General features: G+C 37.3%; 1 protein-coding gene across 2 annotated transcripts in view; it reads left to right on the plus strand.

The window, feature by feature from the left end:
- Il1rapl2 (interleukin 1 receptor accessory protein-like 2) overlaps positions 1 to 22,792 on the plus strand; it is a 1,532,967-nt gene that overhangs the window by 174,165 nt on the left and 1,336,010 nt on the right. The window contains exon 1 of one of the 2 annotated variants that reach the window (XM_063279884.1): positions 81 to 6,046. The exons of the other annotated variant lie outside the window; for it this stretch is intronic. The gene's annotated coding sequence lies outside the window, so the exon portion shown is untranslated. Of the gene's footprint in view, positions 1 to 80; positions 6,047 to 22,792 lie in introns of those variants that run through there. 2 annotated transcript variants of the gene reach the window in all.

The raw sequence follows: 22,792 nt of genomic DNA on the forward strand, positions 1-22,792 counted from the left end.
CATGATCTTGATTGGATGCTGGGATGTTACTACAATAAGACATACAGTTTCCGGAAATGTTTTTTTTTTTTTTGTTGTTGTTTAACAATGGTCAAAGTGGAGAGATGATACTGCTACTTTATTTAAATTTTTCCAATTTGCTTTCAGAATCTTTGAGTCTTTGTTTCCTTGCATCAATAATGCACCAGAAGTTGTGGATGGTGTCAATTCATTGTATATACTACCAAATGAACAATGTGTTCTTATTGAAATATCCTGTGAGAAATGGGAAACATTATTATGCAGAGCTGGTACAAAGAATGCCTTCTCTCCATTAAATTGCTTTAACAAGTCAGGAAAATACTTTATGCAGAAATGTCTTTCTTATTCTCACCACTGCAGAATCAGAGCTGCGACCAGCTGATAACAATTTCACTTCCCCCACCTCTATCTGAAAGTGATTATTTGGTATCTGATGCATATTAAGAAGTAAGATCAGTATAACCAATAGTCCTTTTGAAAATAATTTTACTATTAGCATTGCTTGTAGATAATGTGACATGATGACAACAAACAAGAAAAAACTTATAGGAATTTTTATTAATTTTTCACTTCTAAAAATTTCATTTGTTACCATGTATTAATTGCACACATAGTTATATAGCATTTCCATGAATATAAGGTACTTTAATACTACTTACCCTATTATTATTTCTTTTGAAAAAATTATTTTTCTTAAGATTATAATATAGTTATATCACCTTTGTTCTCTGCCCTCCAAACCCTTCCATGTATGCCTTTTTGTTCTTTTTCAAATTTATGGCCTTTTAAATTGTTGTTACAGAGATATATTCCTTGGGCTGGGGAGATGGCCCAGGGGCTAGAATGATTGCCGTCTAAGTATGAAGACGAGAATTCAGATCTCCAGAACCCATACAAGTTCCTAAGATGCCTGGAGACCTTCCTGAGGTTCCATCCTTGGAATCCATAAACTCTAAAACATGCTGAAAACCAATTGTTGTCATTTTGGACAGCTCTGGCCTCGATTGAGAGACTCTGCCTTCTTGAATAAGGAAGACAAATGATCAAGGATGACTTAGGCCATCAATTTCCTGTCCCCATATGCACCCACACATGTGGGCCTACATACAGGCAAACTTGAATACACATACATTATGTATACAACACACACTCACATGTGAAAAAACAGATCCTTTTTGCCTTTACTTGGGATAATTGTTCTGACATCTTAACCTCAACACACTATGGTTTGTTAATATTATTAGGTTATAAGTTCTTTGAATAAGCTATTTTCATTTTTATTGTTGTGAAGCAGTGTCACTCTAGCTGGCCTGGAACTTGAAGTATAGACCTGATTCGCGTTGACTGTGGCACTCTTTCTGCCTCTATCTCACCAGTGGTAGGATTACAGGTGTGCAGTTATTGTGCACATTGCTAGAATGATGTATTTTCATGTTTCTCCTTAGGTAAACTGTAGAAAGCAGTATTTAACATAAAAGAAGTAAGGTCCAGAGATAGAACAGTGATGTGCATTTGTAGAAAAGCATTCTCAACTATACCTCTACATTAAACAAAACTAATGAGCTTGTTCCCAGACCTCTAGGCCACATAGCCACACATTTCAATTCACTTAGTGAGGAAGAATCCATAAATGTAAATTTAGAAAATTCACTAGTAATTCTAATGTACTAGGAAGCACTGTCAAATGCTGCATTTGGACTCGTGCAGAACCTCTGAGGTGTGTTTTAGGCTTCAAGTGTGGTGGTAGATAGGATAAAGAAAACATTGTGTTGAGCTTTGAATGACCAAAACCTCCCAGCTTTTGACCCATCATATAGGACAGAACTGTAAGAGAGTTCTTATATCATGTGCATCAATGAAGGCTTGAAATTGGATAGTGTTGAGGAAATAGCTTGTAGTGAGAGACAAGATACAAACAATGACACCCAGTTTGGAAAGATTTGGAAATGTATAAATTGTGACAACATTCTGAGATTATGTAGCACATGGTCCAGGTGATAGAGTCAACTAAGCCAATAGTATCCCTAGTTGCTTAGGACATAGGGAACTCATTTCAAAGCTGGGTGATGGGTTCAGAGTTCTGAATTGGTCATTGGCCTTAACTATTAGATGTCCCTTAGGAGAATATCAACAGTAAAGGAAAAATCTTAAAACCTAGGCAGATTCCAATGCTCACAGGACCAGGGAGTTAGTATTTTATGGCTTTGTTTTGTTTCATCTTTACCAACTTGCTACTCGAGGTCACAATGTACAAATGAGTTTGAAAGCAAGTAACCTAGATGTCCCTAAGGATTTTTAAATGGCTTTCTTGATTGATTCTTTCTAATAATACCTCCTTTCCTCCTGTAGATTTTATGAGCATCAGAAAATTCTATCTATCCATCTAGTACAAAAGGAACTGAGGCCCAGTATACATAGCTGCTTTTCTCAGGGTCATATATCTCAGTTAGTATTGTTTAGTCATACATACAGAAGTAGTGTTGGGACTGCAAGTGTTCCCATCCATGTCTTTTGAATCTAGTTCTATATAATTTGGTTTGCAAATAACTATGCCTATTAACTTATTATTGAAAATGAGTTATACACATACACATATACATACATACATGCATACATACATACATTCATACAAACATACATTTGTATTACATAGTCATACATACAGAGTTAGTACGGGACTACTAGTGTTCCAGTGTACGACTTTTCTATGATTTGCATGATTTCTAGCTCGATAATTTTTTTTTGCAAATGACCACTCCCTATTATCTCATTACTGAAAATACATTCATTAAATTGTTTTTTTAAGCTTTGGGAGGAAGACAAGTTATGGGTAAGAGCATCAAACACATTAAAGACAAATATAAACCTGATTGGTTGATGAGGTTCAGGGGACTACTTAGGTCTCAGGCTCTAAAGGACAAACAAATCTGGTGGAACGGAGTTAAGAATTTTGCTAAGGGAATTTCCATGAGATGTGAATTTACCGCTAAGGTCTATATCTGAGGATCAAAGAAGTGAACTCCCAAGCCCTTAAGTAAGAGCTAATGGGACTAAAACAGTTCTAAGTATTGTAGGTGATGGATATGCTAATTAGTGTGACTTAGTAAGTCTCTCTCTCTCTCTCTCTGTATGTGTGTATGTGTGAGCGTGTGTGTGTGTGTGTTCATTTATTGATTTAGTGTGTATGGGTGTTTTGCCTGCATGCTTTGTCTGTGCACCACATGTGTTCAGTATTCATGAAAGCCAGAAGAGGGTGTCTGAGCCCCTGGAACTGCCATGTGGTTGCTGGGAGTTGAACCAGGGACCTCTGGAAGAGCATCCAGTGCTCTAAACCACTGAGCCACCTCTTCAGCTATTGTTTACTTTTAAAAAATGCTAGAGACATAGTTACTCTGTTCTGCATCAAATGTAATATATAGCTTGTTATCCACACATCTTAGATGTGTATTTGGTCTTACAAAAGCAGAAGGGTTATGGCAGGGATAAAACTTCAGAGGTTGTCAATACTAAGATTACACTTATAAAAATGCCCAATGTTCCCTAAAAGAATTGAAAGTTTTTAAAAGAACTTTAATTTTCCTCCATATAGGAAAATTCTAACTTTGTGTTTCCGTTGTTTTCCTCCTGCCTGTTATTAACACATCTCTCAGAACATGTTCTTTTTAGTAGAAAATTGGATGGAGGATAGTGCATTTGTTGGTTCTATAATGGATGCTTTGCGTGGCTTTGGGACTGAACATTCCTGGACTCTCCTTGAGGATATGACACAAGTCTTCATTAATATTCAGTTGTGGTACTAGTGTAAAAAATTTTGAAAAGGAGTTGGTCACTGCAGTACCTTCATACTCCTCAAAGAAAAACCCAGGATCCAATGTTGTAACAAAGGGAAGGTCAAGTTTGAAAGGTTAGAGCCAGGAAAATTTATATGCATAGGTGGTTGGAGGGAAGCACAAGCGCCCATGTGAGCTGACTCCCTAGGTGGCATTGGATAGTCAGGAGGCAGCCTAAGTTTATGGAGGTGAGATATCAAAAGGAAATAGGAGGAGAATTCAATTGATCATTTTGCCAATGGTTTCCTCACCAGTGCAGCCTCTGTGACATGTCCCTTGGTACTATAGAGAAGGGCAAAGGAGGCCATAATTCTTTACGCTGTATTCTTACCCTAGCCTAGAAGAGCAGGAAGAAAAAGAAAACAAACTGTGTTAAGGGGTTGAATACACAGCTCCCATCAGACTCCTGATTGAGCAGATTCACTGATTCTTACTCTTGCCACCTTTTTACACCTAAGTAGATGTGAAGTGAGAATGTTGTGCTCACCAAGGTCCTTAGGACAGTAGGAGTGAAATGCATGACAGAACTGGAGCAAGTAGAGAGAGAGAGATGTGAAGGTTATCTGATGGTGAGTTAAATTTTATATAGCCACAAAATTATTAAAATGTAATAATAAAATATAGCACATTTGGAGGTTGAAATTCTTCTAACAACTGCCATTTTCCATTATTTTAAATAAACTCTATTATTTAAAAAATTGCAAAAATGCCAAAACAAACAAAAACACCAGGCACAGAAATTAACCAGACCCAATATCCATATGTCTCTCTATGAGCTTCTTCTGTATCATTAAAACAGCCATTCTGAAGTGGAAGGTCTGTATTAGAGTCTACACTTTCACTGTGGAATATATCCTTTATTCACTTATCTACCCCCAACCTCCACAAAAGCCACAACAGGGTTAGAAATAGAAGAACAAAATTACCTTTATATCCCTTTGTAACTCATGACCTTCAAATCATGAAAATAAAAATACATTGTAAAGGACGTGTACATTTAAATGATTTCCAAACAACTGCTATATTCTTGAGAAATCATTTCTTCTTATGTCATTGTATTAATGTTAAGTTTCACTAGTCTCATTTGATCTATAGTCTACAGCATTGACATTTCTCTTTTCATTCAGACCTAAGCCTATCTTGAATAAAGACTGCCATCTGTGCCATATTAGCAGTGGCTGTGAAATGAATTATTTTCCACTAGTGGCTAATATGAGACCAGAATATGGAAAATAAAGCCAGCTTTAAAAATTCAATTTGCAGTAGATATTTATGAATAATTTATGTGTCCTGACTTTCTAATGTAATAATTAATATTCCATTGATTTATTATTAAAAGTTAAAATATGTTTAATGATACCATTCTATGCATTTAAAATTAAAATATAAATCAAAGGTATCATTAGATATAATTTCACCTTCTTGTATATATCAAAGTCCCTGGGTTATCTTATGTGACTGTTTCTAACCTCTTAATTCTGCTAAAAGAGATGGCTGTAAGAAGTGATATGATAAATATTTTAAAGCATCACATTTTATGTCATAATCTTGACAAGAGTAGTGAAAGATGATGTAAGGTGGCTAAAGGTTCTAAATGCTAAATAAAAAAGTATTACCAGTCTTACATAAAGTTTTGGCATGTGATATGTTTGTTTATTGACACATTTTTATTGAATAATTCAGAGAAGATTCAAACTCAATACTGTTTTGTTGACTTGGAATGAGTTCCTTTGATTGTTAATGTTTCTGGAACTTTTGAGTATGACAAAAACAAATGTCAGAATTTGAGTCCTGGAAATGACATGAGGTGACATGAGGTGACAGACCCAGAGGATCTGAGAAGGGATGTCCGCATCAACTCTCCATGGAATGACAATACAAGGAAGAGAAAGTGAATGTTAAGATTTAAATCCATACATCTGTGACAGTGTATTTTATGTTAATCCAGCACTTCACAAAGTATGTCTCATTATTATTTTTAGCTTATTAATGGTATTATAATAGTAACTAGTTGGTATTTTTCTCCGAGGCATTTAGTGCTTTGCACGAACTTTTTTTCTTGTCAGGTGACAATATTCATCGCAATTTCAAGGGGGAAAAAAACAGTGATACCAAATGAGGAACAGATGAATAACAGAAGTACGGTTTTAAAAACAACAACAGAGAGACGCCTCAGACTCTCTGCTTCTACTCTGGTATGTTGTGCACGAAGCTTTGTTGCTTTGCTTCGATGTGTGTGATCTAAAACACCCAGCATGCAATGAAAGCCCAACAAAGTGAATTTTAGTTTTTGAAAGTTAATTAGTGATATTTTTGACAAGTGCGAGCTTTCTTTGGTACCTTCACAGGAAGGAAATAAAGCACACCCAGATCTCTGAGATGTCTCATATCTGGGATTGGTATAGAGCTGGGTGTTGGTGGGGGGGGGGGGAGACAGTTTATCTTGGAGACTTTTGATGACTCTTGATATTTTGAAGTTATGCTGCCCAAAGTAGGCACTTTTAGGAACTGACTAGGGACTTGAAAAGTTTTAAAAAGATCTTTCTCTTTAAATTTCAAACAGATTATAAGGCCATCTGTTTATGACATGAAGTGATAAAGCCACCCTGGGTGTTTGTTCTTGTTTTGTAATAATGCTTCATAGGAAACAATGATTCTCACTGAAGAAAATAATGCTGTGGATAATCAAGCATTCTTTTAAAGCTTAATAAAAATTGGCATGCATGAGGCATTTTTCAAACACAGAGTATTATATACTTGACAGTAAATTGATTTTTGAGGATACTTAAAATAGTTTCTGATAATGTAGAAAAGCAAAGGTTCTTTCACTTTTTCCACTTGTGATCCTTCTTTATACCTGAGGAAATTTCATGCGAGCCTTCCTGTATATCTATGTACATAGGCTTATTTTATCAAACATTTGCAGATAATAAGAAAAAAATTAAAGCAGTTCTTGGCATGCATACAATTTTGCCATTTATTAAAGATGAAGTCAAAGGAGATGTGTGTACTTATTTACCTTTACACAAATAATTAAAGTATAAGGACTAGACATAGACTATGTAACAAAAACTCCAGTGCCAAACATGGGAATCCTCCTCTCTAGTTGTTGGTCAGGGGAGACCAAGAGACTCCCAAAATAATATAGTCTGCTGCTGTTCCCATTGGTCGTCTCCCAGAAGTTGAAGGTAAATTCCTATTCTTGAATATGTGGCAAAATTTCGATGATGCAGGACTCAGGATCTGACACAAATGCCCCCTCCCTAGCTTTCATAGTAACAGAAGGAACTATGCAAGTTGCCAGCAGAGGAACACACCAATAGTCTTACCGAGCTGTGGTGTCTATGAACCTAGACTATGTAAGAACAGAGCTAGAGATCCCTAAAGCTGCAACAGTAGCACTTACATCTTGGTGGAAACCTACAGCTGTCTAATTGGACTTTAAGGCCCATTCCAGAGTGGGAAAATCATGTCTAATAGTATTAGGCATAGCCAATCACCCATGGTTAGTAAGGTGATCTTAGAGCAGTGATCCTCAACCTTCCTAGTGCTGCAACTCTTCAATATATTTCCTCATGGTGTGGAGACCCCCAACTATAAGATTATTTTTGTTGCTATTTCTTTTTTTTTTCCCGGAGCTGGGGACCGAACCCAGGGCCTTGCGCTTCCTAGGCAAGCGCTCTACCGCTGAGCTAAATCCCCAACCCCTGTTGCTATTTCATAACTGTAATTTTTCTACTGTTATGAATTGTAAAGTAAATATCTGTGGTTTTCGATGGTCTTAGATGACCTCTATGAAAAGGTTGTTCAATCTCCAAAAATCTTAATGGATCATAGACAAGAACCTACTATAGATAGTTATCTAAACTAGTGTAATTATCAACTGCACTCTTTATACCCACAGATAAGTGCGCCCCTCCCCTCTCATCAAAGAAACTGATCTTCTCAGCAGATGGAGATCATTATAGAAAGCTACAACGAGTCTAAATGCACAGAACAGATGATTGTGGGTTGCCCAGCTCTGGTTCATACCTCTTCAACACAATCCCCACACCAAAAGCTCAGGGATTATAAGATCCAGAAGGCTAAGTCTTCTGTGAGACTTCTGTGTCTCCCAAAATTGACAGGGAATCTCCAGTCTTAATTACCACCAATATTGCTACTTAAAGAAGACCTGAACAGTGACAACACCAATAGATACACTAAATTAGAAGGAGGAAAGCTCAAATGGCCCTTCCCCTAGACAAAGAACTAAAAGCGACTCGGGAATGCTGAGCAAAGGAGAATTAGCTTTTCCCGGGGGATGAGATATTGGTTATCCAATGAATAGCAAGTGCTCAGTCTTGAAAACATATGCATTCAAGCAAAACAATAAACAGTACCTGCTGGTTGTGTTTACGTATTTGTCTGTGTGTGTGTGTGTGTGTGTGTGTGTGTAATAAAGAAGCCATGAATTTGAGAGGGAAAGGGAAATGGTGTCATGGGAGGGATTGGAGGTGGGAAATGATGTAATTATATCATTATATTTTAACTTTAAATTGCAAATAAAAAGATTTTTAAAATTTAAATTAAGAAGTTAATTTAATTGAGTAGTTAAGAGAATGTACTCTTCTTCCAGAGGGCAGAGTTTGGGTTTTAGTATCCACAATGGGAGGCTCACAAATGCCTATAGTTTCAGATCCGTTTAAGGGCCTCCTCAGACACCCTTACTCGCATGCGCCTACTACCTGCTACATTGTACATAATAAAAATAATTTAAAAACATATTTTAAAACGAATGAAAAACTTCTGTTATTGCCGGATGTAAAGCATCTTCAACACTTTTCAGATTTGATAGATATTTTAATTTTATAAATGTCTGTATTGAAAATGTCACTTTGCATAAATATGTAGTACAAAATGGCAAAGTATGTTTAGGGCCTCTTACGAAATTGTTGGAAATTCTGTCCTAATTCTAAGCCAAAGTTAATTTGACAATTTTTTTATAAAATCAAGTCAGCAACATAAATAGTGTGAACTACTCATACTCGTGTTATATTTTCAGAGCCAAGGCTGCAGTAATGCCATGTGATGTAATACAAGTTAAGTGCCAGAAGCACTTCCAATACATTATACATTTGATTTTGAATTTAATTTTAGTTGTTGTACATCTAGAAACCTTTAACTAGTGCCAAAACTTTCAAGACTCCCCTATTCAGCTATGTGACTTCTCAGTGTGCTGTGACCTACAGTGTAAGAAGCTGGGACCTCGAAGATGCCACACAGTCACATGCTGTCAGAGCATCTTGAAAAAGAGCAGTTTTCCTTGTGCCACAAATGAGCTGAAGTGACAGCTGATGGTTTAAACTGCCAGGATTCTGTGTGCATGTTGTTCTAACAACACACAGCATTAATTAATTGCCGTATGGAGTTCGCTTTCTTTAAGATTAGCCTTAACTTCTCTGTGCTCTAGAATCACTCATGCTGCAGCCTAACCTGCCCCATCTGGAATCCAATCGAAAGCATCACTCTCTGTAGACTATTAGCTACTAGTGTAGCAAAACCATTTGTATCAGTTGCCATTATTTTTTCCTCCATAGTTCTGCCTTTTTGCTCTTTGATTGAGATTTTCTTTTATTATAATGCAGAGAGTTTTCTTCTTTCAATGATAAAAAGCCCAAATCCCAATCAATCGATTTACAAAGCTATTTATAACTGACTTTAGCCATTCTGGCAAATGTGCTGATACTTACTAATATCTGACTTTCCTTTAGCAAGGGCTTTCCTGGTGATTATAAAAATAAATAAATATTGACTTCCTTTCTTTGTGAGAGACATAGGGTTTTCAGACTGAGGCTTATTTTTCTATTACTCTCCTCAGAAATCCAGGATGATGAAGAATTTCTTGCCTCAGTAAGGAATAAACCAAAGATAAAAAGATTTGGCTGAAATTTAAGGAGAAATTTCCTGTCTGAAAATGTAGTACAGCATGGGCTATTCTTTAAAACGAAACAATGGCATTTCAGGCATATGTCTCCCACCTGCCCCAAGGCCAGTCAAAGGTTGAGATGATAGAGTGGAAAGCTTGCATAGTGGTTACTGCTGTTATGATTTTTGACCCACTGCTTGGCCGTTTTAGGTACAGGTAGGAAAATGAAAAGGACAGGGAGAGAAGAGCAGGTGCTATGTATGATTCAGGGTTGGAGAGGTTAATATCTAAAATAATTTCTCGTTCCCACTGACTCAACTATATTATTCTCATATTTGAAGCTCTTTCCAATTTTACCCCAATCTACTTTTCCAGGCCTCTTTTGCCTTTTACGCCTTTCCATAGATGCAGTGCCCCAGCCACATTGAGCATGTCTCCCTTCCTCATAAAGGGAAACAATTATCTGTCATATATACTTGCTGATTCTTACACTTTCTCAACTGCTCATTACTTCTCCCATTTTAAACCCTATCTCTTGCATTTAGTCACTGTCATACTGGTCAGTTTGTTCTTTGTTAGGCATGATCCCGTCTCAAGACCTTTGTACTTTCTATTAGTCCTGCCTGCAACATTTTGCACTAGATAAAGGATAAACTTCTTCCTACATTCTCTTTAATATTCTTCTCAAGTTTTATACTGCCTCTAATGCTTTCTTTGGACACCTTATTTCAAATTACAGTTTTTCTTGTCCTTCTCTGTATCACCTATCCTGCTTTATGTTTTCTACAACAACATTTTATGCTGCATTATATGGATATATATATCCATAATATATATATATACATATATATATCCTATTTTCTACTACCACCACCACCACACCATTTGAATGCCATTTAAACAGAGATTTTTTTGTCTGTGTATTTCAGTGCTCTATATACAATGCATAAAAAATACTGTCTATCACATAGTGGGCTCGAGCATTGGAAAGTGAATAAGTTGATGCTACTCCCTCTGTCTGAAATTCTCCCTTTTTATCTTAACGTGTATTTGAAGTCACCATTAGATGCTACCTCTTCAATGATGCCTTCTCTAGTTCCTCCTAACATTGTATTTCCTGTGATTACCCTCACAACAAAACCTGTTTGTAGAGAGACTTCGGAATCCCTTGTCTGTCCTGTATTAATCCATGAATATTATTCCTTTTAGTAAGTATTTGTTGGGAAGTAACAGTAAGAGCTCCATAGACCCCATTCACAAAGAAACAAACAAAAGTTATGAAGACAAAAATAAATCTGGATATAGTCTTAAGGGTATATAGGCAAATTAAGGAATACATACTCAACACTAGGCAACTAAGGAATGCTGAGAGCAGGAGAAATAATCTTCCTCAGGGAAGGGTACACCAATTGGTTATCCAATATTGCATAGTCAGCATTGAGAAACTTATGTTTATGTATTTAGGAATATATTCATGTACGTACGCATACGTGAGAATAATTAAAGAAGAAATGACAGAAGTATGAATGGGAGTGAGGTGGGATACACAAATAGAATTGTTGGGAGGAAATAGAATAGAAATGATGTAATTTTAAAATCAAAAGATTCACAATCAAGAAAGGTCTACTCATATCCAGTGAAAACCATTAAATGTCTATGGCACTTGATGTGTGCTCATCTCTTTCCCTCAGCTTCTCTCCTCGGCCTCACGGATGCTCTCATGAGTATGCATGGTAAAGGCAAGAGTGTCTCTTCTTAGTTCTAATGGAGGTGGTTTACTGGGAAGGAAAGTCAGCCTACTTTACCTATGTAACCCTGGTTGAAGCTGAGGGTACTAATTTCTAGCATCCATTCCTCCCAGCCACCACTCTGAATCTATCCAAGATCAAACAGAATGAAAATCCTGAGACTGCTTCTACTTCTACAAGGGTTGATACAAGAGTCAAGCAAGTTAAGAAGACCATAGCTACCATCCTGCCCAGTGTCCAAAGAACTGGCTTAGAAATTTTGTTCAAGGAGAAGGGTATAAGATCATAAACCCAAAGATTTCACTGAAAAGACATGTGGGGAAGGTCAAGTTGAGATTCTCTTGAAATAAAAGGAGATTTTTGTATAAGAAACTAAGATGTTAGCTTCTTTTAATTAATTAAGAAAAACAAGATGAAACATAGGATAGCTAGTTTACTAGAAAGATACAGGAAATAAACACTTAAAAAGAACTCTCTTAAAGTCAGAATGAACGTCAAAGATGTGCCATAAAGCTAGTCCTGCCCGCAGTTAACTGGACTAAGTTTTAAAGCAATTTCTTTAATGGCCTTTATTGATAATGACAGCAAATCAACCCTAACCGATCGAGCATAACAAATGTGTAAGACACAGTATATAGAGTTCAACAGAGGGTAGGAAGCTAGAGCAAAAGCATTGCGTTACAACCTCTGTCATACCATAATGAACATGTGTATGTTCACTGTGGTTTCCTCTGAGAAATGGACCCAAACTCTATTCTGCGGGAAAGACATGCTTCATTAAAATAGTCAAGGGAAGGAAATAAACAAGTAAGAAGAATAAGACCTTAGTGAGTAGACTCAGCAGTGAGAACTGCCACAATGTATTTCCTCCAATGTACAGGCTTCAAAAGACAGCACAGAAGATACAAAAATAAAAGTGTCCCTCATTTACATAAACACTACCACTCCAACTACTCCAACTAGTGCCACTACCACTATCATCACTGCCACCACCATTACTATACTCACTGCTATAAATCGAAGTCACCACTATCACCTTCATTGAGAACAGATACTGCCTGGATGAGACCCAAGGTAACCTTGCTTAACAAATTTCAAAGCTGCTAGTATGTCCAATGCAATAAACTGTGTTTTTAAAAGTGCACAAGGTTTTGAAGAAAATGTTTAATAACTCAAGAGACAATATAAAAAGGAGATATAAATTATTTTAAGAAAAAAATGAATGAAATGGGAAATCCAGAGTTGAAAAGTAAAATAACCTGAATGAAAGATGGAAAATGTGAATGGGCTCAACAACAAATATAATACAATGTGAAGAAAAGGGGACATAATAAGAAGGGAATTTGAAGAAGCATGAAACGACATCAAGTATATCAAATTATGCACAAAAGGAAAGCCATAAGAAAGGAAGGAAAGGAGCACAAAAAATATTTCAACAGAGAATGGCAGAAAACCTCCCTTGTGTGATGAAAAGCAATCTACACATCTGAGCAACTTAATTCAATGAAAATTAACTTGATTCAATAAAAGCAGTAAGGATTCAAGGATGAATAAAAAGATAATATCCTTATAGAATAAAACAAAATGGAACACATAAATTCAACTTTACGTACACACACACAAACACACACACACACACACACCACCACCACCACCACCACCATCAGCACCACCACCATTGAACTAATGTTTTGGGCCCCTTTTTACCTGTATGGGGAAAGGAGACGTATTAAAGTAGAAGAGACAGAATCCTAAGTTAAAGATTGAATTTCCACATGGAATTTTAATTGTTGAGATATTGTTTAGCCTATATACTCCAATGAGGGAGGCAGTATACAGTAGTCAAACTACAGACTGCACATGAGACAGATTAAGAGCATGATCATTCTAAACTCTATATTATAAAAAAAAGCTATTGATTTACGCAGCAATCTTTCGACTAAGATTAAAGCACTTGTTCCCAAACCTGGTGGATTATTGAGATCCACAAGTATTTATTAAGGTATTTTCTCCCAGTATCTTATGGCTAATACTCTAGTTCCTATTACCAAAACAAATACTGTCTTTCTGTTTTGTCTTCTCCCTCCCTCCCTCCCTCCCTCCCTCCCTCCTCTTCCTTCTGCTGATATTCAGTGTGATTTTATTTTTTAAACCAACCTTGGGCCCAGTCCATTGAATAATGCTGCCCACATTTGAAGTGGGTCTTCTAACCTCAGTTATCCAATCTAAAGACCCAGAAGTTTATCTCCTAGATGATTCTAGACCCTGTCCGGCTGCCAATCCTAACTTTCACAGAGGGATATGCATATTTAGATTACAGCACTTGTTAACTGAGTAAAAGTTTCTGTAATTTGGAGTTTCAGTACCCTTGATATACCTGTTCAACTATACCTGTCCTCTACTTTCTTTGTCTTTGAAAGTTCAAATATTTTCTTAATTCTTTGTTCTCTTTTATTAGACATTGAATTTTCTCAAATGATTTAATTCTAGGAATTTTATTTTTAAATTACCATTTGTTCTTGAACATGTATATAATGTACTTTAACTGTGTATACCTTCATCACCATATCTTACCTTCCACTGAACCCTATACCATTTTTCTCAGGGATTAAACATAGGTGCTTACACATGATAGGCAAGGGTTTAACCATTGAGATATACTCCAGGTCTTCTGTTTTAATTTCACTTTCAGACTGGGTCTTTCTATATAGCTCAGGATATCCCATTTTAAAAAAACTGAATCTTTCTGAGAATTTTGTACATGTATACAATAAAATACAATATATCTTCTTACATTGTAGTCCAGGTATACATTTCAGACTCACAAGTATTTTGAAATTATGGACACACATTGTAAAGAGTTGCTTGTTTCCAATTTCTTATGTGTTGATTTATTATAATTTGCAATTATTTCAACATAAATTGTATATACAATTAATTTAAATTACTTTAGAAGGAGTAGTGCATTGATGAATACAAGTAGTAAATGGATAGGAGCATTTAAAAATGTTTTCAGAGATTTTTCTATTAAACTACATATGGCATTGTAGTTTTTCTTTCCTGCCTTTGTCCAGTGTTGAAATCTTCTCAAAGACAAAAATACAATTAATTTCATGTGCATTCTTCAAGTGAATACAGATATGCATCATTCTCATCCTACTCAATTCTTTTAAGCCCAAATGGAAGCACCATACCCATGTTGTTCTGCAACTCACACTAAAAGTATTCTCTCAAGCATTTCCATATAAGAAGACAGTTGCCCCTCTCACTTAAAAGATTCATAGTGGCAGACATCCTGAGAACGCAGAAAAGACTGCCACATTTACACACCTCTGCCCACATCCCCTGTCCAAGGGGAAACTGCAGAGTGCCTCTGGACACAGGAATATATGAACAGTCACCCACTGGTACCCATGGTTCTGATCTGCACCCAGGACCGAACTGAACCAGCCAAACAGCTCCCTGCACCCAAATCCCATGGTGGAAAGAGCTGGACCCTCAAAAGGGTGGGCACTCCTGAGAAGCCAGAGGGGACTACTCTAGGCCCACAGTCCAGACCCAAGAGTGAATTGCCTAGTGCCAACTGTGAACCCTGGATGCAAGGACCTAGGAGCAATCAGGGACAGGACCCTTTGATTCCTGCCTGCTCCTAGAGCTGAATGACAGTCTCCAGGAGCGCCAACACACCTAAAAACAGAGCATCTGTTCTAAGAAAAGGCTGAAAGAAAACATGAAAACAGTTCTACAGGAGTGCTGACACAGAGACCTACAGCAGGGTCAAGTTACTCTCAGAAACAGCAAGACAAGCAAACACCAGAGACAAGCCAATGGCTAGAGGCAAGTACAGGAACCTGAGCAACAGAAACCAAGACTCCTTGGCATCATCAGAGCCCAGTTCTCCCACCAAAGAAAAGACTGGATATCCAAACACACCAGAAAAGCAAGATTTAGATTTAAAATCACATTTTTTGAGAATGATGGAGGACATTAAGAAAGACATAAAAAATTCCCTTAAAGAAATGCAGGAAAACACACGTAAACAAGTAGAAGCCAGTAGAGAGGAAACACAAAAATCCCTGAAAGAATTACAGGAAAACACAAAAAAACAGGTGAACAAATTGAAAATGGAATTAGCAACAACAAAGAAAGCACCAAGGGAGACAACCCTGGATATAGAAAACCAAAGGAAGTGACAAGGACTTGTAGATACAAGCATCACCAACAGAATACAAGAGATAGAAGAGAGAAGAATCTCAGGGGCAGAAGACACCATAGAAAACATCGACATAACTGTCAAAGATAATGTAAAACGCAAAAAGCTTCTAGCCCAAAACATATAGGAAATCCAGGACAAAATGAGCAAATCAAATCTAAGGATAAGAGGTATCGAAGAAAGTGAAGACTCCCAACTCAAAAGGCTCAGTAAATATATTAAACAAAATTATAGAAAAAAACTTCCCTAACCTAAAGAAAGAGATGTCCATAAACATACAAGAAGAATACAGAACTCCAAATAGATTGGACCAGAAGAGAAATTCCTCCTGTCACATAACAGATAAAACACCAAATGCACAAAACAAAGAAAAAATATTAAAAGCAGTAAGGTAAAAAGGCAGACCTACAAGAATTACACCAGACTTCTCACCAGAGAATATGAAAGTCAGAAGATCCTGGGCAGATGTCATGCAGACCCTAAGAGAACACAAATGCCAGCCCAGGTTACTGTATCCTGCAAAACTCTCAATTAACATAGATGGAGAAACCAAGATATTCCATGACAAAACCAAATTTACACAATATCTTTCTACAAATCCAGCCCTACAAAGGATAATAGATGGAAATCTCCAACACAAGGAGAGAAACTACACCATAGAGAAAGTAAAAGTGTAATTTCCTTGCAATGGCACCAAAAGAGAGACAAACAAACATAATTCCACCTCAAACAATGAAAATAACGGGAAGCAACAATCACTATTCCTTAGTATCTCTCAACATCAATGAACTCAATTCCCAAATAAAAAGACATAGACTAACAGACTGTATATGTAAAAGAGGACCCAGCATTTTGCTACATGCAGGAAACACACCTCAGAGAAAAAGACAGACACTACCTCAGAGTAAATGGCTAGAAAACAACTTTCCAAGCAAATGGCCCGAAGAAACAAACTGGAGTTGCAATTCTAATATCAAATAAAATGGACTTTTAACCAAAAGTCATTAAAAAAGATAAGGAAGGACACTTCATATTCATCAAAGGAAAAATTAACCAAAATGAACTCTCAATCCTAAATATCTATGCTCTAAATACAAGGACACCTACATTCATAAAAGAAACCTTACTAAAGCTCAAAGCATACATTTACCTCACATGATAATAGTAGGAGATTTAAACACCCCACTCTCATCACTGGACAGATTATGGAAACAGAAATTAAACAGAGACCTAGAGAAGCTAGCAGAAGTTATGAACCAAATGGATTTAACAGATATTTATAGAACATTTCATCCTAAAACATACCTTCTTCTCAGCACCTCATGGAACATTCTTCAAAATTGACCATATAATTCGTCAGAAAACAGGCCTCAACAGATATAGGAAGATAGAAATAATCTCATGCATCCTATCAGATCATCACAGACTAGATTGGTCTTCAATAACAACAATAATGACAGAAATCCCACATATACATGGAAGTTGAACAATGTTCTATTCAAAGATAACTTGGTCAAAGAAGAAATAAAGAAAGAAATGAAAGACTTCTTAGAATTTAATGAAAAGGAAGATACAGCCTTCTCAAACATATGGGACACAATCAAAGCACTGCTAAGAGGAAAACACATAGCTCTGAGTGCGTGCATAAAGAAACAGGAGAGAGCATATATCAGCAGCTGGACAGCACCCTGAAAAGCTCTAGAACAGAAAGAAGCAAATACACACAAGAGGAATAGAAGGCAAGAAATAATGAAACCCGGGGCTGAAATCAACCAAGTAGGAACAAAAAGGACCATACAAAGAATCAAAACAAACAAACAAACCAAAAAAAAAAACAAAAAACCAGGAGCTGCTTCTTTGAGAAAATCAACAAGTTAGAAAAACCCTTAGCCAAACTAACTGGAGGTCACAGAGAGTGTGTCCAAATTAACAGAATCAGAAATGAAAATAGAGACATAACAACAGAATCTGAAGAAACTAAAAAAAAAAAAAAAACAAAACAAAAAAAAAAACAAAAAAAAAACATCATATCCTACTACAAAAGCCTATATTCAACAAAACTGGAAAATCCGGAGGAAATAGACCATTTTTTTTTTATTAACTTGAGTATTTCTTATATACATTTCGAGTGTTATTCCCTTTCCCGGTTTCCGGGCAAACATCCCCCTCCCCCCTCCCCTTCCTTATGGGTGTTCCCCTCCCCACCCTCCCCCCATTGCCGCCCTCCCCCCCAACAGTCTAGTTCACTAGGGGTTCAGTCTTAGCAGGACCCAGGGCTTCCCCTTCCACTGGTGCTCTTACTAGGATATTCATTGCTACCTATGAGGTCAGAGTCCAGGGTCAGTCCATGGATAGTCTTTAGGTAGTGGCTTAGTCCCTGGAAGATCTGGATGCTTGGCATTGTTGTACATATGGGGTCTCGAGCCCCTTCAAGCTCTTCCAGTTCTTTCTCTGATTCCTTCAACGGGGGTCCTATTCTCAGTTCAGTGGTTTGCTGCTGGCACTCGCCTCTGTATTTGCTGTATTCTGGCTGTGTCGCTCAAGAGCGATCTACATCCGGCTCCTGTCGGTCTGCACTTCTTTGCTTCAACCATCTTGTCTAATTGGGTGGCTGTATATGTATGGGCCACATGTGGGGCAGGCTCTGAATGGGTGTTCCTTCAGTCTCTGTTTTAATCTTTGCCTCTCTATTCCCTGCCAAGGGTATTCTTGTTCCCCTTTTAAAGAAGGAGTGAAGCATTCACATTTTGATTATCCGTCTTGAGTTTCATTTGTTCTAGGCATCTAGGGTAATTCAAGCATTTGGGCTAATAGCCACTTATCAATGAGTGCATACCATGTATGTCTTTCTGTGATTGGGTTAGCTCACTCAGGATATTTTCCAGTTCCAACCATTTGCCTACGAATTTCATAAAGTCATTGTTTTTGATAGCTGAGTAATATTCCATTGTGTAGATGTACCACATTTTTCTGTATGCATTCCTCTGTTGAAGGGCATCTGGGTTCTTTCCAGCTTCTGGCTATTATAAATAAGGCTGCGATGAACATAGTGGAGCACCTGTCTTTTTTATATGTTGGGGCATCTTGTGAGTATATGCCCAAGAGAGTATAGCTGGATCCTCAGGAAGTTCAATGTGCACTTTTCTGAGGAACCTCCAGACTGATTTCCAGAATGGTTGTACCAGTCTGCAATCCCACCGACAATGGAGGAGTGTTCCTCTTTCTCCACATCCTCGCCAGCATTTGCTGTCACCTGAGTTTTTGATCTTAGCCATTCTCACTGGCGTGAGGTGAAATCTCAGGGTTGTTTTGATTTGCATTTCCCTTATGACTAAAGATGTTGAACATTTCTTTAGGTGTTTCTCAGCCATTCGGCATTCCTCAGCTGTGAATTGTTTGTTGAGCTCTGAACCCCATTTTTTAATAGGGTTATTTGTCTCTCTGCGGTCTGACTTCTTGAGTTCTTTGTATATTTTGGATATAAGGCCTCTATCTGTTGTAGGATTGGTAAAGATCTTTTCCCAATCTGTTGGTTGCCGTTTTGTCCTAACCACAGTGTCCTTTGCCTTACAGAAGCTTTGCAGTTTTATGAGATCCCATTTGTCGATTCTTGCTCTTAGAGCATACGCCATTGGTGTTTTGTTCAGGAAATTTTTTCCAGTTCCCATGTGTTCCAGATGCTTCCCTAGTTTTTCTTCTATTAGTTTGAGTGTGTCTGGTTTGATGTGGAGGTCCTTGATCCACTTGGACTTAAGCTTTGTACAGGGTGATAAGGATGGATCGATCTGCATTCTTCTACATGTTGACCTCCAGTTGAACCAGCACCATTTGCTGAAAATGCTATCTTTTTTCCATTGGACGGTTTTGGCTCCTTTGTCAAAAATCAAGTGCCCATAGGTGTGTGGGTTCATTTCTGGGTCTTCAATTCTATTCCATTGGTCTATCTGTCTGTCTCTGTACTAATACCATGCAGTTTTTATCACTATTGCTCTGTAATACTGCTTGAGTTCAGGGATAGTGATTCCCCCTGAAGTCCTCTTATTGTTGAGGATAGTTTTAGCTATCCTGGGTTTTTTGTTATTCCAGATGAATTTGCAAATTGTTCTGTCTAACTCTTTGAAGAATTTTATTGGTATTTTGATGGGGATTACATTGAATCTGTAGATCGCTTTTGGTAAAATGGCCATTTTTACTATATTAGTCCTGCCAATGCATGAGCATGGGAGATCTTTCCATCTTCTGAGGTCTTCTTCAATTTCTTTCTTCAGTTTCTTGAAGTCCTTATTGTACAAATCTTTTACTTGCTTGGTTAAAGTCACACCGAGTTACTTTATATTATTTGGGTCTATTATGAAGGGTGTCTTTCCCTAATTTCTTTCTCGGCTTGTTTCTCTTTTATGTAGAGGAAGGCTACTGATTTATTTGAGTTAATTTTATACCCAGCCACTTTGCTGAAGTTGTTTATCAGCTTTAGTAGTTCTCTGGTGGAACTTTTGGGATCACTTAAATATACTATCATGTCATCTGCAAATAGTGATATTTTGACTTCTTCTTTTCCGATCTGTATCCCCTTGACCTCCTTTTGTTGTCTGATTGCTCTGGCTAGAACTTCAAGAACTATATTGAATAAGTAGGGAGAGAGTGGGCAGCCTTGTCTAGTCCCTGATTTTAGTGGGATTGCTTCAAGTTTCTCTCCATTTAGTTTAATGTTAGCAACTGGTTTGCTGTATATGGCTTTTACTATGTTTAGGTATGGGCCTTGAATTCCTATTCTTTCCAGGACATTTATCATGAAGGGGTGTTGAATTTTGTCAAATGCTTTCTCAGCATCTAATGAAATGATCATGTGGTTCTGTTCTTTCAGTTTGTTTATATAATGGATCACGTTGAGGGTTTTCCGTATATTAAACCATCCCTGCATGCCTGGGATGAAGCCTACTTGATCATGGTGGATGATTGTTTTGATGTGCTCTTGGATACGATTTGCCAGAATTTTATTGAGTACTTTTGCGTCGATATTCATAAGGGAAATTGGTCTGAAGTTCTCTTTCTTTGTTGGGTCTTTGTGTGGTTTAGGTATAAGAGTAATTGTGGCTTCATAGAAGGAATTCGGTAGTGCTCCATCTGTTTCAATTTTGTGGAATAGTTTGGATAATATTGGTATGAGGTCTTCTATGAAGGTCTGATAGAATTCTGCACTAAACCTGTCTGGACCTGGGCTCTTTTTGGTTGGGAGACCTTTAATGACTGCTTCTATTTCCTTAGGAGTTATGGGGTTGTTTAACTGGTTTATCTGTTCCTGATTTAACTTCGGTACGTGCTATCTGTCTAGGAAATTGTCCATTTCCTGCAGATTTTCAAGTTTTGTTGAATATAGGCTTTTATAGTAAGATCTGATGATTTTTTGAATTTTCTCTGAATCTGTAGTTATGTCTCCCTTTTCATTTCTGATTTTGTTAATTTGGACACACTCTCTGTGTCCTCTCGTTAGTCTGGCTAAGGGTTTATCTATCTTGTTGATTTTCTCAAAGAACCAACTTTTGGTTCTGTTGATTCTTTCTATGGTCCTTTTTGTTTCTACTTTGTTTCTTTCTGCAGGCACTAAGCGCTATGAGTTTTCCTCTTAGCACAGCTTTCATTGTGTCCCATAAGTTTGGGTATGTTGTACCTTCATTTTCATTAAATTCTAAAAAGTCTTTAATTTCTTTCTTTATTTCTTCCTTGACCAGGTTATCCTTGAGTAGAGCATTGTTCAATTTCCACGTATATGTGGGCATTCTTCCCTTATTGTTATTGAAGACCAGTTTTAGGCCGTGGTGGTCTGATAGCACGCATGGGATTATTTCTATCTTTCTGTACCTGTTGACCTGCCAGTTTTTTGACCAATTATATGGTCAGTTTTGGAGAAAGTACCATGAGGAGCTGAGAAGAAGGTATATCCTTTTGCTTTAGGATAGAATGTTCTATAAATATCTGTTAAGTCCATTTGGCTCATGACTTCTCTTAGTCTGTCTACATCTCTGTTTAATTTCTGTTTCCCCGATCTGTCCCTTGATGAGAGTGGGGTGTTGAAATTTCCTACTATTATTGTGTGAGGTACAATGTGTGTTTTGAGCTTTAGTAAGGTTTCTTTTACGTATGTAGGTGCCCTTTTATTTGGGGCATAGGTATTTAGGATTGAGAGTTCATCTTGGTGGATTTTTCCTTTGATGAATATGAAGTATCCTTCCTTATCTTTTTTGATGAATTTTAGTTGAAAATTGATTTTATTAGGTATTAGAATGGCTACTCCAGCTTGCTTCTTCCGACCATTTGCTTGGAAAGTTGTTTTCCAGCCTTTCACTCTGAGGTAGTGTCTGTCTTTGTCTCTGATGTGTGTCCTGTAGGCAGCAGAATGCATGGTCCTCGTTGCATATCCAGTTTGTTAATCTATGTCTTTTTATTGGGGAGTTGAGGCCATTGATGTTGAGAGATATTAAGGAATAGTGATCATTGCTTCCTGTTATATTCATATTTGGATGTGAGGTTATGTTTGTGTGCTTTTCTTCTTTTTGTTTTGTTGCCAAGACTATTAGTTTCTTGCTTCTTCTAGGGTATAGCTTGCCTCCTTATGTTGGGCTTTAACATTTATTATCCTTTGTAGTGCTGGATTTGTAAAAAGATACTGTGTAAATTTGGTTTTGTTATGGAATATCTTGGTTTCTCCATCTATGTTAATTGAGAGTTTTGCAGGATACAGTAACCTGGGCTGGCATTTGTGTTCTCTTAGGGTCTGTATGACATCAGTCCAGGATCTTCTGGCCTTCATAGTTTCTGGAGAAAAGTCTGGTGTGATTCTGATAGGTCTGCCTTTATATGTTACCTGACCTTTTTCCCTTACTGCTTTTAATATTCTTTCTTTATTTTGTGCGTTTGGTGTTTTGACTATTATGTGACGGGAGGTGTTTCTTTTCTGGTCGAAACTATTTGGAGTTCTGTAGGCTTCTTGTATGCCTATGGGTATCTCTTTTTTTAGGTTAGGGAAGTTTTCTTCTATGATTTTGTTGAAGATATTTACTGGTCCTTTGAGCTG

This window comes from Rattus norvegicus, chromosome X (assembly GCF_036323735.1).
Source record: "Rattus norvegicus strain BN/NHsdMcwi chromosome X, GRCr8, whole genome shotgun sequence".
NCBI lineage: Eukaryota > Metazoa > Chordata > Mammalia > Rodentia > Muridae > Rattus > Rattus norvegicus.